At 45.4% G+C, this 18628-nt stretch overlaps 1 protein-coding gene across 1 annotated transcript in view; it reads right to left on the bottom strand.

Annotated features, from left to right (window-relative positions):
* RAMP1 (receptor activity modifying protein 1) overlaps window positions 1-18628 on the bottom strand; it is a 125919-nt gene that overhangs the window by 72603 nt on the left and 34688 nt on the right. The gene's annotated exons all lie outside the window — the stretch shown is intronic.

Below are 18628 nucleotides of genomic sequence, written 5' to 3'. Positions count from 1 at the left end.
GTTGGCTTTAATGGTCTATTCACACTGAAAATATGGTCATTAAAATCTTTCCTCTCCCCCCATCCCCACATTAGAGCACTCCAGCCCAGATCCTCAAAGGTGTTTAGGTACCTAACTCACAAGGGTTAGGGGAGTTAGGCACCAAAATACCTTTGAGGAGCTGGCCTTTTCTCCCTTCTCTGGGGTACAAACCACCCCTGCTTGGCAGTAAGACTGGGTAAGTCCTGCACTTCCTCACAGAGTTTCCTTGCCAACTCCTTTCATTCTTCCGCCAATAGCAATTATAATTCCACTGACATCAGCCAGCAGACTACTATGTCAGGAAGCCTCCCCTCTGATCTGCGTCCATGTAACTGGAGTATCATTAGCATCCCTGTTCTCAGTAAAATCCTTCCATACCAGATCCCTTGCACAAAGCTGCAGCCTCAGCAGGGCTGGCACAACTCATTAGGCAACCTAGGCGGTCGCCTATGGCACTGACATTTGAGGGGCGGTGACCGTGGCGGCTGGATGTTTGGCCGCCGCAGTCGTCGGTGGTATTAGGAGGGCAGAACCTTCCACCGCCTCTGTCGGGGGCGCCATTTTGGGGACAGGACCTTCCACCGCCTAGGGTGCCAAAAAGGCTGCCGTTGCTCCTGAGCCTCAGAAATGGCCCCTCCAACCTCTCACGCAATCCTCTTTAGAAAAGAATGGCAAATGCTGCTCTGCTGAGGACTATACTTGGCTCTCCTCTCCAAGCATGACAGTTCCAGAGGAGGAGCCAGAATCTGTATGACAGGATTTCATGTATATGTGCATGTTAACTAATTATTGTCCTTTAGCAGCTCCCAAGCTGGACACAGAAGCTTAGCAGCCATGTGGTTCCCACATGGAAGCCCAGATATAGAAACAGCTCCCAAGGCCTCATAAGAATATGAGAAGAACATAGAAATGGACATAAAATGTACTGGTCTCTTTTTCTATCTAGTCCAAAAGTCTTTTTCTAGCACTGGGCTATTCAAAGAAAGGTCTAAATATCTCCCATGAAGCATCCGAGAGTGCAATCTTATACCGCAGTGGTTAAGTTTCTTCCTGAGTCCATCCAGGGATGAATTTATGCACTGACACATGGGGATTGATAGCCCTTGCAATTTTTATCCTATATACTTTATAATAGCAGCAGATGCTAGAATAATTCACACCAGTATGCCTCATCTTGTTTAGAACCTTACCAAGCTGTTTGCCTACAGAATAACATGCAGTAGGGAGTTCTATAAATCACTCGGATACTGCATAAAGAGTAGTTCCTTGCATGAATGTGGACATGTTGCTTTTCCATGACATTTATGGCGGATGAGTCTTGCTCATTTGGGTGGAGACACCAGGCTCATGGTTTGTGGCAGGAGCCAGAGAGGCTTGGTTCTAGTTTCCACCCTTTGTTAGTGGGCACATGATGGGAGGGTGAGTTGAACGTGGTGTGCTGACACACTCGGGGGCCTGGCCTACGCTACAGAAAGTTGCCACGTTTGAACCCGATTGTGAACGGAGTCACAAGTTACAGTAAGTACAGATCAGGCAAGTTATGTCCATGTCAACTAACTGGGAGCAAACTCACCAGGGTTAAGGTTTGCAAATATCAGCTCTGATCATGTCCTCCTATACATGACTGCAAAGTCCAGAACAACAGCTTTATTTCCAGGACAAATGAGCACTGACCACCTGAAACCCAGCACTACAATGACTCAGACCAAACCCACAGCAACACACCACAGTATCTAGCAGCCAAGGTTTTATTTATGAGCATCAGTAACAAGACCCAATCTTTGTTATATTATTCAAAACACCTGGACCAAATTCTTAAGTACGTACAGTTTTAGGAACAGTTTCAGCAAAAGCTTAAGCTTAAGGGGAGAGTGTTGTCCTAGCCATAGATGAAACCAGGCTCGATTAAGTCACCAGTTTGGTGTTTCTGAGAATCACAATGGGACCCTTAACCACAATGGGAGGATACAACTCCTGCCATGGAGCAGATGGATTTCTAAATGAGTCTGCTTTATTATTTCTTAGACCTTCTCTTGATTGGAGATTTGGCCCAGTTACAGCCATTGGTGACCAAAGCCTGGTCCTTCCCTTGTTTTGCTGGAAAGATTTGTGACTCAGGTTTAAAACCACTGATTTGTTTATTAAAAATAATGTCTTCTGTATAAATCCTAAATAACCAAGGACATAAGGAAAGAAGACTATTCTTTCCTCCTCTGCAGGTCACCTTTAACAAACTTCTGATGCTTTTAAATGTTCTGTTTTCTGTTTTAAAAGGGGGGGGGAGAGATAGGATCTAATCCTGTAGCTCTCACTTAGGCACTAGGTCAGGACCCTTAACCAGCATCAATAAAGTTTCATACTTCGGTGAGATGAATGGGGTGAAGGAGAGGGCAAAGGTCATAGCTCCCCGAGGTGGGTGGATAAGCACAGTGGGAGTTTCTGCCTTTGCTTCTACTGCTGTGTGGCCTGGAAGAGCGGCTGGAGCATGTCTCTGAACACTGGTGCTGGTATTTTTCCAATAGAAAAAAAATACAGAGACTAAGCATGTGGTTAAAAATGCAAATTTAGCAAGGGCAGAGTATATGGCAAAAATTGCAGAGTGAGGCCTGAAAATTGCAAGACCTATCTAAAGTTGTCTCTTGCCCCTGACATTCAAAAAAAGCCTTTTTTAGGGGGTGGAGAGGTGAGAGGGGATGCTGCTTGGTGCAAGCTAAACTGACAGAAGCCAGGCTTAAACAGATTCAAGAGATTGTCCACACACACAGCTGTGCTGGTATAACTAAATCGGTATAAAAATCATCCCTTTAATTAAACCAGTGTAACAGTGCATGAACCAGGCCTGGGAGGTTGGGATGAGAAAATGTGTTGCAATATTACACAGGAGAGAGGGCTAATACTCCGAAAACACTCAACGCAGGCCATCTGAGCATGATGCGGGCAGACCAGCTGCCAGCTCATGCCAAAGCCCCTAGGCCTGACTGACCACCTACAGATCATAGAATATCAGGGTTGGAAGGGACCTCAGGAGGTCATCTAGTCCAACCCCCTGCTCAAAGCAGGACCAATTCCCAACTAAATCATCCCAGCCAGGGCTTTGTATAGCCTGATCTTAAAAACCTCTAAGGAAGGAGATTCCATCACCTCCCTAGGTAACCCATTCCAGTGCTTCACCACTCTCTGAGTGAAAATGTTTTTCCTAATATCCAACCTAAACCTCCCTCACTGCAACTTGAGACCATTACTCCTTGTTCTGTCATCAGGTACCACTGAGAACAGTCTAGATCCATCCACTTTGGAACCCCCTTTCAGGTAGTTGAAAGCAGCTATCAAATCCCCCCTCATTCTTCTCTTCTGCAGACTAAACAATCCCAGTTTCCTCAGCCTCACCTCATAAGTCATTTGCTCCAGCCCCTTAATCATTTTTGTTGCCCTCCACTGGACTCTTTCCAATTTTTCCACATCCTTCTTGTAGTGTGGGGGCAAAACTGGACACAGTACTCCAGATGAAGCCTCACCAACGTCGAACAGAGGGGAATGATCACATCCCTCAAATGAATGAGAGAAACTTAAAAAAAAAAAAAAAAAAAGGAGGGAAAGTCAGCAAGCGGCGGAGTGGTGAAAGAATGAGAGCCAGAAACAAAATCAGCAGGGGGCAGCTGCACCTTGTATGCAGGTGTCTACAAGAATATACATATTGTATTCAACAGAGGAGAATACCCATATTTTTGGCTAACAGGTTTTTGAAAAATATCATTAGAAGCGAATCAATTCACGGTGCAAAGCATTCAGCTGTTGGAAGTAGAAGAAATAATAATGCACTTCTGAGAAAAAAATCCTCTCGTTACACTCTCAAGCTTGTGACTAATAACTTTGCACTCATGCAGTGCCCTGCATCTCAGGATCTCTAAGGGCTTTGCAGACACATTGACCAGGCTAGCAGATTTTATTATATGGTCTTTAGAATATGGTTTATTCTAGACCATCCCCCCGCCAAGGATCTGACTTTAGCTGCAGCTAAATTGTAATTCTCAGGTATTGCTACATCCCACCTGCTTATTGCCAGAGCGTGTTTTGGTAACCTTAACATACTGATGCACTTATAACTAAATATAATGATTACTTTAAAGATAGATTTGTCCTTCTGCTTCTGCAGATTAGCAAGTAATGCAAGCATCAGGCATTTTCAAAAATCTCTTTCTTGAGTGGCAACAGCTAATTTAGACCCCCTCATTGTATATGAATAGTTTGGATTATGTTTTCCAATGTGCACTGCTTTGCATTTATCAACATTGAATGTCATCTGCCATTTTGTTGCCCTGTCATCTAGTTCGGATAGATCCTTTTGTAGCTCTTTTGGTCTGCCCGGGACTTAACTACCTTAAGTAGATTTGTATCATCTGCAAATTTTGCCACCTCACTGTTTACCCCTTTTTCCAGATCATTTATGAATATGTTGAATAGGACTGGTCCCAGAACAGACCCCTGGGGGACACCACTATTTACCTCTCTCCATTCTAAAAACTGACCATTTATTTCTACCTTCTGTTTTTGATCTTTTAATCAGTAGTCCCCATGCGTCAAACCACCAGATTTTGTAGTCTCTCCTCTCCCCCCGCCCCATCTACAACTGCAGATCCTCTGCATCACTTTATTTCGTCTCAGATGTCTCACTGACAGTGTTTTTAATCCTATTTCACTACTGATTAATATGGGGAACTGATCTTTACAATCCTTTCATTTTATCTGATCCAATGACCCTGATCTTCAGGTAGGGCTCCTACAAGATTGAGGGTAGGGGAGAGAACAGGAATAAAGATGAGTAGGAAGAGCAGAAAACAAAGGAATTATGGGAAGCAATAGTCATTCGTCCAGGAAAACCAAATGAGGATTTAACCAAGCTCAGAATTATTGCAAGTGTTCATAGATTTTAAAGCCAGAAGGACCTGTTAGGATCTTGTCTGACCTCCTGCATAACATGAGCTGCAAAACCTCACTGAGGGTATGGCTACACTTACAGCTGTACAGCGCTGGGAGTTACAGCTGTCTTCGTACAGCTGCGTAGGGAAAGCGCTGCAGTGTGGCCACATTTGCAGCATTTGCAGCGCTGTTGGGAGTGGCTGAACAGGCATTCTGGGATACCTCCGAATACATCTGGAGGCCAATTACAGCACTTTTGGTGGCCACACTGGCGGAGCAGCGCTGCATCACCAGCGCTGCAATCGTTATACCCCAGGCAGAGCAGGAGTACAGCCAGCGCTGCAGCCAAGGAGATGCAGTGCTGTATGTGCCTTGCAAGTGTGGACGGTGAGTAAGTTGCAGTGCTGTAAACCCACCACCAGTGCTGCAACTCTCCAGTGTAGCCAAGCCCTAAGTGATCCCTGAATCAAGCCCATACCCTCTGGGTGAGTTAGAGCATCTCTTTTGGCAAGACATCCACTCTTGATTTAAAAACATTTACATGAAATTCATCCCCAGCCCCCTTTTCAAATTACACCAGTTGAACACTGCGCTGCACTGTCAAGATTACAAAACAGCATTCAGGAGCAAAGGGCAACTTTCCAGCCAGGTGCAGTTTCATAGCCCCTATTCAGCACAATGCCTAAGCAGGTGCTTAAGCCCCATTGAAGTACAAAATGAAGGCAGTGTTTACGTGCTTTGCTGAGTTGAGGCCAATACGAGCTGCTCTGCTGGGGTGATGGCTCCCCATAGCTTGCCGTCATGACGAAACGTGAGACAAGCAAAAGTGAAATGGTTGCGGGAGCCATTTGGCAGCACACCACTGCCGGGCTGAATGACACTGGCTGTGTTTGCTGGGAACTAAAGCCAGATCAAAGCTGCACAGCTTTGGCTTAAGCTTTGTGGGAGGAGTCCACAAATCAGGTTTCCTTGCTTGGAGCTCGTCAAGGTGACTGCCCCAATGAGATTAGTGGGTGGGTGTTCCATGCATGAAATTCAGACTCTTAGCGTGCTACCCAGGGTGGGACGGTCAGATATCTCAGGGCAGAACAACAGGGACAGCTGATTTTTTGCCATGAAAAGCAGACATGAGCTTATGCCATAAAATACAAAGCCAGATTTTTAAACAGCTCAATAATTTTGGGGGGGCAGGGTCTAGAGCCAGGTTCATTGGCCCATTAGAAAGATGGACGCACCTTTGCAAAATTCAAGTCTACATTCAGATTTGGGACCTGCAGCCCGAATTTTCAGGTGGTTTAAGGGTGAGGCTTCGGTTCAGTACCATCTCTCAGAAGCAGCAGCGATTTTTCCTCAGTCCCTGACTGAGTTGCAGAGCACAGCACATAGACCATTAATTTCTCTGCTGGAAAAAAGGTGTGTCCTTCAGCCTGGGCCCATGAACAATGCTATCTAGCACATAACTGACAAGCAGCAGGTCCATATAGCAGTTAGCCTGGTATGGGTGACATTAAATCAACATCCTGCTTCTCACTATGGACTCCAATAGGAATCTGTCCACTAACTTCTCTGGGCATTGGCTCACATGCTCTCTCCCTTTAATTTCCACCTTGATAAACAGCCATTCATTGGTTTGAAGTCATCACATCCCTTTGCACTTTGTTTCTCATCAGAGGACTGAAAGGACCGGTCCCTTTCAAAACAAGGCCAGGAAGACATCTTGAATCTCACAGAGCCTCACATGCCATGTTGGCTTGGAATGGAGACCCTACTCTGCTCCCTCTCCTCGGCTGACCCTGGGAGATCTGAAATATCTCTGCCATTGTTGAAGGTGAATTTACACAGTGAGTCAACTGCATCTAAGAGCCAGATTCTCGTGGCTATCAGAAAGGCAGTCTGCTGAAGGAACCAAAGCAGAAGTTAGAGCCAAGCATGTGCGCTATACCATTGTCTCAAGCAGGACTCAAGCCTTGTCTACACAAAAAATTTTCAGTGGTTTAATTTAAACTGGCTTTAAACTGATTTAGTTAAACTGCTGCAAGTCCCTGTGTAGACACACTTATTTCAGTACCCAAGAGGCTGACTGTGGTTTAGTTTAAATGTGTACCGAAAGCAACTAGAACAAACCAAAAAAGCCATTCTTAAACTGCAATAAGAGCGCTACCCAGGGGCTTTCACCGGTTTTACTACATTCAGACCTTTGGTTAAGCCTCTGCAACCTTCCCATATAGAAAAGCCCGATCAGCAGCACTGGGGATTTTTATGCCTTGTCCTCCTTTAACTGAGTGATGAGCTATAAATCTACTTCCTGGTGCACCTCTCAGCCACACAGGAAACAGTCCTCAGGCATGCATCTCAGTTACGGGCCTGAGACACAGCCCACTGAGCCTTTCCATTGACTTCATCTTGCATAGGATCAAGCTCTAAGCAAACATCCCTGTCGACATGGTGCTGGTTGCCCTAGCAACTTGTTCTCTATCAAGCTGGAGTATAATCAACGTTGGGGATCTCTCTACAGATCAAGAATAAATACCTGTTGCTCTCTGTCACCCCAAAGAAACCCTACTGACTTTCTTTCCAGTGTTAATCTTTCCAAATGACTGTATGCACCTGGGAACCACTCTCACCCACAGAGATGCAGCTTCGAGCCAGGTGAGCATTCCCAGTTTGGTTCCCCCAAACCAGAGGAAAGCTTAGCTACTTGGATTCTGAACTTCTCTTTGCCCTTGCCACTGCGTGCATGATGAACCAGCTAAACCTCATCTCCACAGGCTAGGCTCCTCAGGATGGAACTGGAAACTCAGGTGCTTACAACAGCACCTTCTGTTCCCATCTGGTACGGAGTCGCTTATCTAGTTAAATCCGAGATCCTCCTTTGTCTATGCTGCTCATGCTGGCCACCAGGAAATGGTATGTATTTGTTTTAAGACCTTTTATAGGCCATCCTACTGCCCTTGTTGAGAGAATGGGATCTTGCACATCACTTCACTCAGTTAGGCTAGTATTGTTCAGGTTCCTTAACCATCCTGTGATACGCGGGGCTTACATAGTGAGCTAGTCCAGGTAGAATCCTTGTATTTTCCCCTGCAACCGCATTTTCAAAGATTTGTTCATCTCCCAGTCCCACATAGCCTCATACCGTACAACGGGCAGCAGTCACAATGACAGATTCAGGACAGAAATCTGGCATGTAATGTTGGTTGAGATAGACTCCTGGAAGCAGGCAAAACATATCACCTGCACAATGCATTTGCCCCAGTGGCTTAAAGAGGGCATTTCTAGAGGTATGTACAACTTTATACATTTGGGCTGCCCTTCTCAAAATCAGGATGTGATTTTTGATTTGATACCTCTCCCTCTGCAGCGAGAAATATTGATCGCAGATTAAGAGAGGTACCGTAAGAGCTCTCATTTTCTGTTCAGTGCTGTGCATACCGACAGTTTATGTTTAGAGTCTAATTGCATGACAAAGCTTTCCAGTTGTTTCAGACTGCCTTGACTGTCCTGGATTGACGTAATCATGTAGAACATACTACAGGGCTTAGAGTATTGACGATTACAAGGAGAGGGCAAGCAAATCACACACACCTATCCATGAAAAGCCAGCCTTGACACCAAACCATTATAATCATTTGGAAAAATAAATACTACTTCTGCTATTGAGACTCTCACTGATTCGTTTTAAGGCAGGGGGTCACAGCTGTCTGGTGGACACAGCTGTCTGGTGGACACTTCCCCTTCCATTCATTGATTGTAAAACATTAGTGGCAGTGGCAACTACTCAGTTGGGGAAGCATGCAAGGTATCTTTAGCTGGCTAACATGATAAGTGTTTTGCTCTTCATTTCATCTGTTCCATTCAGCCTTCCTATATCCCTCCACATGCTTCCCTGCCATCTGGTCCCCTTGTCCTCCTCTCCCCCATACATGCTCCATTGCTCCGGTGCGGCCTTCTTTCTGGGACAGGCTGCCTTATTCCTCTCCCCCCTGTTTTTGTGGTCAGTCATTCTCTCATTGGTGGCCGACATCCCAAATGCCAGTGGTTGTTCCGGTCCCTCTTTCCCCTTGCATAGCATCACCCCCTAGCAGAAGTAACCCCGCTGACTTCTGCTTTTCCAGCCATTTTTACAGGCTTCTAGAGATTTCTTTGCAAGGAAGAGGCTGCAGAGATGTAGAAGCAACTGGAAAGAAAGTAGAGGGCCAGGTTGAAATCATCTGATCAATTGACCGTCTGTGGCCAACCAGAAAGGGCTCTGCCGACCTTCAGAGGTTCATAGGCCACAGTTTGGGAACCATTGCTTTAGGGGGAACAAAAGGCACACACTACTCCATAGGGCACGTCCCAGGCAAATACTTTAAAAAGCATCTCTCTCTTTCCAGTATTATTCCAATGAGCATAAAAAGGCCTCGCCAGTGTTTATTTTTTTATTGTAATGGTTAAGCACCAATAATATGCTCAGATGCTTCCAACCTTTTTATAGCGTGTTCTGTGGTGTACTGAAAACTCATCACTTTAAGTTCTCAGGGGTTTTCCTGGCCCTGCTTACAGGCCAGGGGGAGCCAGGGGGAAGCTCCCAACAGCTAGCCTAGCGTAAGGGAGGGAGAGTTGCCCCTCTCTGTTTTAGAAAGCAGCCTGCTTTGTCTCTCTCTATTACGGGGTTCTTGTGTGTTTACTTTGAATTCTAAGAAATACAGTAGTGTTATGTAGCAACCTTCCAGCGAGAATATGTAGGTTTTTACCTAATTTCTCTGTGTATAGGGCAAAACCATAACATGTTCCCTTATATTTATCAGGCTCACAGCCAGCCAGTCCCTGAGGGGGGCCTAGGAAGCTGAACAGAATGTGCATTTTACTGACAGGGGACAAGAATTTTAGACTTCACTAACAAGAGATGGAGCTGAAGCTGATGCCATTGTTGAGATCAAAGTCTCGAGCACCACACTGAGCTCGCTTAGGATGGTACTTAAGTGTATCAGTGGCTTGTTTTAAGCTTATACCATTCTTGTCCCCTGTCATTAGACCTCTGGACACTGCCCGTGCCACACTGGTTCTGCAAATACTTGAGCAGCAGATCCTCTCTGTCTGGGGTGGCTGCAGGTTTGGGGCAGTGAGCTCGGGGGTTCTCCGAGACAGGAAGTCTCATTTGTGGACACACCACAGAGCTTAACCCAAAGCTGTGCAATTTTGAACTTGCTTGGTTCCCAAAACCCAGAGCCAGTGGAACTGAGTCCATCTGTGCTGTGTTGCCAATATTTTAACGGCGGCTCCCACAAACATTTCCCTTTCACTTGGCACATATCCCAACTCCCAGGCGTGCAGGTATAACAGGGATGAGGGGAAAAGAGTTAGGGACGGGGAATCCATTTGTTTTCCCATTTAAACAACATTTCTTTGTCATAACTGCAAACATGGGGGAAGGCACATCTGTTGGCACAACCCACTCCTAGGAAGCTACACTTTGCTAGATGTGTTACACGTAGTATGGAGTTTTCAGGCGCAAACTACACAGCTTCAGCAATGCCGTCTTCAACTTTGAGTGGGATTTGGAACATCTTGACTCTTGTTGCAACCCAGTGCTTTCCAAAGCCAAAGAGTTTGAGCTGCCGAGTAAAGTGAGAACCTCACCCATCCCCTTTTGTAGCAGGCCCATAACTTCTGTCTGAGTTACTGAAATCTTGATTAAAAGACTTCAAGTTACAGAGAATCCACCATTTATTCTAGTTCAAACCAGCAAGTGACCATGCAGAGGAAGGCAAAAAACTCCCACACTCCAGCCAATCTGAAGGGAAGAGGAGGGAGGGATTTCTTTCCTGACTGTGAGCAAGATACACCAGCCAGGCACGTAAGACAGAGAATTTTCTGATCCACCTCAGAACACAGGCCCACCCCAATTGCTATCTCATCTCTGGTTGTGGCCAGCCTCTGATGTTTCAGAGGAAGACAGAAAAAACCCCGTTCGCAAATATGCATCAGGGAAAAATTTCCTTCCTGATCCCTGCAGACAACTGGCTGAAGCCTTGAAACATGAGATTAGATTAGTCAGAGTACAGAGCAACAAGTGTTATGTGCATGTTAAGGCCAATGCAAGCAATCCCATCCTCCCCAAGGACCACAAAGAAAGGTGATGAACAGTGGAACTCCAAGGTCAGATGGGCAGGCCTGGCTCTAGGTTTTCTGCCACCTCAAATGGGGGCGAGGGTAAAGACGATGGGCGGCAGCTCAATTGCACAGCTCCATTCTTCGGCAACGGTTTGGCGGTGGGTCCTTCACTCTTTCTCTTCCTCTTCAGTGCCACTTCAGTGGCAGCTCAAAGAGAAAGAGAAGGACTGAGGGACCTGCTACCAAATTCCTGCCGAAGACCCGGACGGGCCGCCCCAGTAGCAGCCGGAGGGCTGCCTCTTTGTATTGGCCGCCCCAAGCACCTGCTTCCTGGTCTGGAGCCGGCCCTGCAGATGGAAGCCCACCATGACCATCCAACCCAACCCCTCACCCAAAAAGACAGATACAAAGAGTACAATTAATAGGAGAGAGCCCCTTAGTGGTGTACAATTCCAGTTGAGACAAAAGACCCAGGATAACAGTCCCGGATCAGGGGGATGGGGGAATTAGTGATGTCAGGCTAGGATGGAAGGGTTTCTGGAAGAAATCGGTTCTAAACGATCAGAAGAAACAGTGAGGGGGCCCTTTGCAGACTGTTCCGTATGCAGGAACAAAAGCAAACACCTCACGCAGCCCAGACTTATTCTTCAACCCGCTCTACGCTCTGGGGCTGGTGGCTAGTAATCCTCATTAGCAGAGCTATCCCACCTGTGAGATAAGTGCATTTCCACTTGCTCTGTGCCCTCAGCCAGCTTTAACCTCCAGCACAGCCCTTTCTGTGCATCCATTCAAAAGAATTAGGCCAAAAGGATGTTTGTAATAAACAGAATTTGTTAAACACATCTTGTTCAGACAGTCCATGACTCACAGCTATCGATTGTATTCTCAGAAGCAAACACTTAAGCCTGAAGCCATAAGGCTGGCTCATGTGGACGAGAGCACAGGGTTTCTAACCTTCTCTTCTTCCTTGAAGGGCTTTGCTGAATCTGACAGCAGGATCAGCGTACTTCACCTGTCCTCGCTATCTGCGGCTTTTATATTGCTTCCATTGCCCTCGTATCTGAGCACTTCACAACCTGCAATGCGTTTGTCTGCACAATCCCCCTGTAAGGCAGGGCAGTGCATTGTACAGATGGGGAACTGAGGCACAAGAAGATTAAATGACTTGCCCAAAGTCCCAGAGGAAGCTTGTGGCAGAGCTGGGAATTAAATCAGGATCTCAAGTCCTGGGCTAGTGGGACTATCCACCTTTGCAGCAGAGAGGAGGAGGAGAGGCGCGGGCTAGCAAATGTTATGAGATACAGCATACTAGGGACGTGTGGAGTCCTTGCTGGTCAGATGGTACCAGGTCCTTTTCATGGCTCTACCTGCTAAACTGCATTAAAAAGCTAAAGATCTGAACTGGTCAAAAAACTGTCACCCAAAATGCTGTTTGGCTAAAAAGTGTTTTTTTCCACAAAATGGGCGGGGGAGGGAGTTTGCAAAAACAATTGCTTTTATGTCAAATATGTTCAGGGTTTTGGTTGCCTTACACTTCCATGGTCAGGTCCTTGGGGCAGAGATCATCTCTTTGTCATGCGTTTATACCTAGCATTGTGGGTCCATGACCAGTGTTCTGACGCAGAGTAACAAACAACAACCCCAAAACCGAAAACATTCTCCATTTTTTGGCAAAAACCTAAGTAAAAAAGATTTTTGTTCGTCAAAATGTTTTGCTGGGGGAAAAGGTAATATTTCCTAACCAGCTCTGCTAAAGGTAGATAACATTAGGATAGTAATTTTTTCTGTGTAAGCAGTTGCCAAAGGTGAGCTGTGGTCATGAATAGGGGATGTAGCCTGAGCGATCAGGTCGCAAATGGGGAGGTGTCCAAATTTCTCATAGTTGCAGTCTCTCCTAGGAGGAACATTTGATAATTCCTGGCTCTGTGTAACTGTGAAATAGACTTGGGGGGACAACAGTTCAGAGGAAGTAAAAAATGAAGGTCAGGGTGGGGGACTCTCTCCTGGGAAGCAGTGACTCTGAAAAAGATTTGGGGGTCGTGGTGGATAATCAGCTGAACATGAGCTCCCCGTGATGCTGTGACCAAAAGAGCTAATGCGTTCCTAAGATGCCTAAACAGGGAAATCTCAAGTAGGAGTAGAAAGGTTATTTTACCTTTGTATCTGGCATTAGTGCAACCACTGCTGGAATCCTGTTTCCCATTCTGGTGCCCACAATTCAAGAAGGGTGTTGATAAATTGGAGGGAGTTCAAAGAAGAATCACAAGAATGATTAAAGGATTAGAAAACATGCACTATAGTGACTGAACTCTTTGAATCTATTTAGCTTAATAAAGAGATGGTTAACAGGTGACTTGATTAAAGTCTATAAGTACATACATGGGGAACAAAGATTCAGTAATGGGCTCAACCAGTCTAGCAGAGAAAGGTCTAACATGATCCAATGGCTGGAAGTAGAAGCTAGACAAATTCAGACTGGAAAAAGAGGGCACATTTTTAATGGTGAGAGTAATTAGCTATTGGATGAATGTACTGAGTAGTGGTGGACTCTCCATCACTGAGGATTTTTAGATCTGCTCTAGCTATTATTTTGGGGAAGTTACGGACAGGAGGACAGACTATGTGATCATACCGGTTCCTTCTGATCTTGGAATCTAGGATTATGAATTACCAACACAACCATGCCCCACTACTCAAAACCACTTTTTGGAGGTTTGTAGAGAGCTTAGGTAATTAGTAGCTTTTCCTATTACATTCTGCATTTTCTGGGGTTAGGGACAAGTCTGGAAGCACAAGTACAGCAGAATATCAGGATAGAAGTCTAGTCATACTGGAAGCAGGATAAAGTGGTTCACCAAAGCCTGCTAGAAATAACTAACAAGCAGAGCAGGAGTTTGCTGGATAAGCTTGGAATAATTACAAGGAAGACCATTTAGGTCAGCCAAGTAAAGAAGCATCCAATCCCCTCATACCTATTCATAGACTTTAAGGTCAGAAGGGACCACTATGATCTTCTAATCTGACCTACTGCACTACATGCTGAGTGAAAATAGATCTAGAAACCAGTAGGGGAAATGGAGACTTGAAGAAGGTATTGCTAAAAGTCTTATATTACTTATATGCCCCCATAATTATCTTAGCATCTCAATATCTTTAATGTATTTATTCTCTCAACATGTTTGTGAGGCAGGGCAGTGCTGTTATCTCCATCAGACAGGTGGGAAACTGAGGCACAGATTAAGTGATCTGCTCAAGAAAGTCTGGGGCGTAGCAGGGAACTGAATCAAAGTTGCCCAATTCCCAGGCTAGTGCCGTAACCACTGGATCACGCTTCCCCTCTGAAGTCTTAAACCATGCTCCAGAAAATATCAAACTACAGACACCAGTAAATACATTTTTACAAATCCAGATGGTTCTTGTGTGACCCCTAGGCTCATAATTTGCCCTGTGATGCTCTGTGGGGATGCAGGAGGGAGCAGGTGCATCAGCCTCAACTTTCAGTCACACACGAAAGAGACCATGTTTGTGCCTAACAAACAGCTCCATGATAAAGGACCGACAACCTAACACAAGACAGAGCTTCTGTAGTAGCTCTTGCACTGAGCTGACACACCAGTAGGCAAGTTTTTGGAGAGATTTAATTTGGTTTTGATGTGGTTCTGCCAGAAGAGTTGGGAATCCAACCTGTGCTGTGTTCGCAAATAAAGAATGAGAAGGAAGTTGTCACTTCTCGTCTCCGTGCTACGACAAGGCAGACATGGCTCAGCAGCTTTGTACTGATTTGAAATGTTTTAAGACAAAAAAAATTATGCAATCAAAATATCCCCAGAAGCACACAGTAATTCACCACCAATTACGCCTCTGGAAATAGCTCCCAACAAATTGCTTGCTAAATGACGTGTCTATCACCCCTCTTCCAAATTTCCACGGTCTCATACAAAGATTTTCAGACATTGTTTTCAACCGTTTGCCTGAAGCTCTCTTTAAAATAACCTATTTCAGTATTTAGAGGGCTGGGGAGGGTGTGCTAGAGAAGCAAAAGGGCTTATCAAACAAGAGTGGAGAGAGCATGTGTGTAATGGATGGGAAGTACATGCAAGTATCTTGTGCATTGAATTAATTTTTAAGAAATGGAACAATAACCCATTCCAGGCCTTGCCAACTCCCACTGCAGCCTTCTACTGGGAAAAATATTTGAAGCAGAAAGCTCAGAGGGGAGGGGAAGGATGGCTTTTTGTGCTCTCCTTCATACACCTCAAACTATTATCTTTCTAACAAAAACACAGAGCAAAAATCTCTTATTATTAGGTCTAATTTGTAATGAATTTGTTGAGTCGGTTTTTGCTTCCTGTGGCTATCCTAGTGAATAGGTAGGAATGTTCACAGAAATAGTGCATTTTACATGAAAATTAGAAAACATTTAGACAAAGCAAGTTCGGAACTTACAACCTGAGAATTTGCATTGGAAACCTAAGTCTGTTATAAGTCATCCAGATAGGGAACAGAAACAAAACCAGTGTGAAATAGGGCCTGTTCCTGGACATCAATGGCAAAAAACTTCCAAGGTAAAACCATGCCCTAATTATGTTCAATCCAAATGAACAGAGACAGCTCAAAGTTTGGATCTGTGATATCAATTTCTCACTATTAGAGCTGACTGGGAATTTTCTGACAAACTTTTTTTTTTTTTTTGCTGAGAAAATGCTGTTTTTTTAAACTGAAGCTGTTCACAAACTAGGGCTGGTTTTGACACATTTCAGACTCAATTCTGGGGAAAAAAAGTTTCAAAATTGTCAAAAACATTCTGTTTTGACATTTTGGAACCAGGAGTTTATTTTTCAAGTCAAAATTACTTATCATGAAGGATGAGGGGAAATATGACTGCTGTTTATAACTACATCAGAGGGTTAAACACTAGGGAGAGAGAGGCGGTATTTAAGTTCAGGTCCAAATTAGTAATCCCAGCAAAAAAACCAAACTTGTTTTAAGACTGAACTTGATAAGTTTATTGAGGGGACAGTATGAGAAGATTGCCTCCAATGGCATATGGCCCATTTATGACTGATATTAGCAAATATCTCCACCGGCCGGTGATGGGACACTGGATGGGAAGGGCTCTGAATGAATACAGAGAATTCTTCCCCAGGTGTCTGGCTGGTGGGTCTTGCTTACATGCTTATGGTCTAACTGATTTCCACGTGTGTGGTCAAGAAGGAGTTTTCCTCCTGGTCAAACTGGCAGAGAACCTGGGGGTGGGGGGTTCATCTTCCTCTGCAGTACTGGGTATGGGTCACTTGCTGGTTTAAACTAGAGTAAATGGTGTATTCTCTGTAACTTGAAGTCTTTAAATCAAGATTTCAGTAACTCAGATAGAGGTTATGGACATACTACAAAAGGGGGTGGGTGAGGTTCTCTGGCCTCAACGTGCAGGAGATCAGACTAGATGATCACAATGGTCCTTTCTGGCCTTAAAGTCTACAAGTCTAAGAGAGTCCTCAGTGGAGAATTTAGTGTTCTTGGAACAAATTCCAACCCCTTCCCCTCAGTATAACCACAACCTTGGACTGACTGAAGGAGACATCTCCTCAAAAGAATCCACTCCAGGACTTACAACAGGCTCCCAGAGGAGTTTCAGCCGAGCTGGGGGGGAGGGGCAGAACCAGATGGTAGTGGGGGATAGCACCTCCACAATGGAAATATCACCAAGGCTCTGGCCCCATGTAAACTTGAAGAGATGAAAGCAGGACGCAGAGAGGCTGAAGCAGTTGCTGTGGCACCCAGGATCAGGCTGAGGAGCAGGTAGGAAGTGCCAGCACCACTTCCCACCCGCCCACCCCATCTCAGCAGTTCTCCTTGTTCCCCCTCCTATCCATCTACCCTCCAATTCACAGAAAGCTCACACACACACCCTGGTTTCAGACCCCAATCCTGCACCCACATGGAGCCTCTTGACTTCTACGGGGCTCTGCATGCGTAGATCAGATTGCAGGATTAGCTAGTTCGTTTCTGTGAGGTTAAAATGATGGGGGTGACTCAGTGTGAAGACAAAGTACCTTAAGATCAGCCATATCATAGAATATTAGGGTTGAAAGGGACCTCAGGAGGTCATCTAATCCAACCCCCTGCTCAAAGCAGGACCAATTCCCAACTAAATCATCCTAGCCAGGGCTTTGTCAAGCCTGACCTTAAAAACCTCTAAGGAAGGAGATTCCACCACCTCCCTAGGTAACCTATTCCAGTGCTTCACCTACCTCCTAGTGAAATAGTTTTTCCTAATATCCAACCTAAACCTCCCCCACTGCAACTTGAGACCATTACTCCTTGTTCTGTCATCTGGTACCACTGAGAACAGAATAGATCCATCCTCTCTGGAACCCGCTTTCAGGTAGTTGAAAGCAGCTATCAAATCCCGCCTCATTCTTCTCTTCTGCAGACTAAACAATCCTAGTTCCCTCAGCCTCTCCTCATAGGTCATGTGCTCCAGCCCCCTAATCATTTTTGTTGCCCTCCGCTGGACTCTATCCAATTTTTCCACATCCTTCTTGTAGAGTGGGGCCCAAAACTGGACACAGTACTCCAGATGAACCCTCACCAATGTCGAATAGAGGGGAATGATCATGTCCCTCGATCTGCTGGCAATGCCCCTACTTATACAGCCCAAAATGCTGTTAGCCTTCTTGGCAACAAGGGCACACTGTTGACTCATATCCAGCTTCTCATCCACTATAACCCCTAGTCCTTTTCTGCAGAACTGCTTCCTAGCCATTCGGTCCCTAGTCTGTAACAGAGAATGGGATTCTTCCATCCTAAGTGCAGGACTCTGCACTTATCCTTGTTGAACCTCATTAGATTTCTTGTGGCCCAGTCCTCTAATTGGTCTAGGTCCCTCTGTATCCTATCCCTACCCTCCAGCGTATCTACCACTCCTCCCAGTTTAGAGTCATATGCAAACTTGCTGAGAGTGCAGTCCACACCATCCTCCAGATCATTAATGAAGATACTGAACAAAACCGGCCCCAGGACCGACCCTTGGGGCACTCCACTTGAAACCGGTTGCCAACTAGACATGGAGCCGTTGATCACTACCCGTTGAGCCCGACAATCTAGCCAGCTTTCTGTCCACCTTATTGTCCATTCATCCAGCCCATACTTCTTTAACTTGCTGGCAAGAATACTGTGAGAGACTGTATCAAAAGCTTTGCTAAGGTCAAGAAATAACACATCCACTGCTTTCCCCTCATCCACAGAGCCAGTTATTTCCTCATAGAAGGCAATTAGGTTAGTCAGGCATGACATGCCCTTGGTGAATCCACGCTGACTGTTCCTGAGCACTTTCCTCTCCTCTAAGTGCTTCAGAATTGATTCCTTGAAGACCTGCTCCATGATTTTTCCAGGGATTCAGGTGAGGCTGACTGGCCTGTAGTTCTCTGGATCCTACTCCTTCCCTTTTTTAAAGATGGGAACTACATTAGCCTTTTTCCAGTCATCCGGGACCTTCCCCCGATCACCATGAGTTTTCAAGCCTTGTCTCTCTTAGTACAGGGCCTTAGTGTTTTGATTCAAGAAGGTCCTTGAATGACATCAGGATACAGCA

The sequence above is a fragment of the Gopherus flavomarginatus genome, chromosome 10 (assembly GCF_025201925.1).
Source record: "Gopherus flavomarginatus isolate rGopFla2 chromosome 10, rGopFla2.mat.asm, whole genome shotgun sequence".
In the NCBI taxonomy this organism is placed as follows: Eukaryota; Metazoa; Chordata; order Testudines; family Testudinidae; genus Gopherus; species Gopherus flavomarginatus.
The sequence above is the reverse complement of the archived record's forward strand: the minus strand, read 5'-3'. Positions and strand labels throughout refer to the sequence as shown.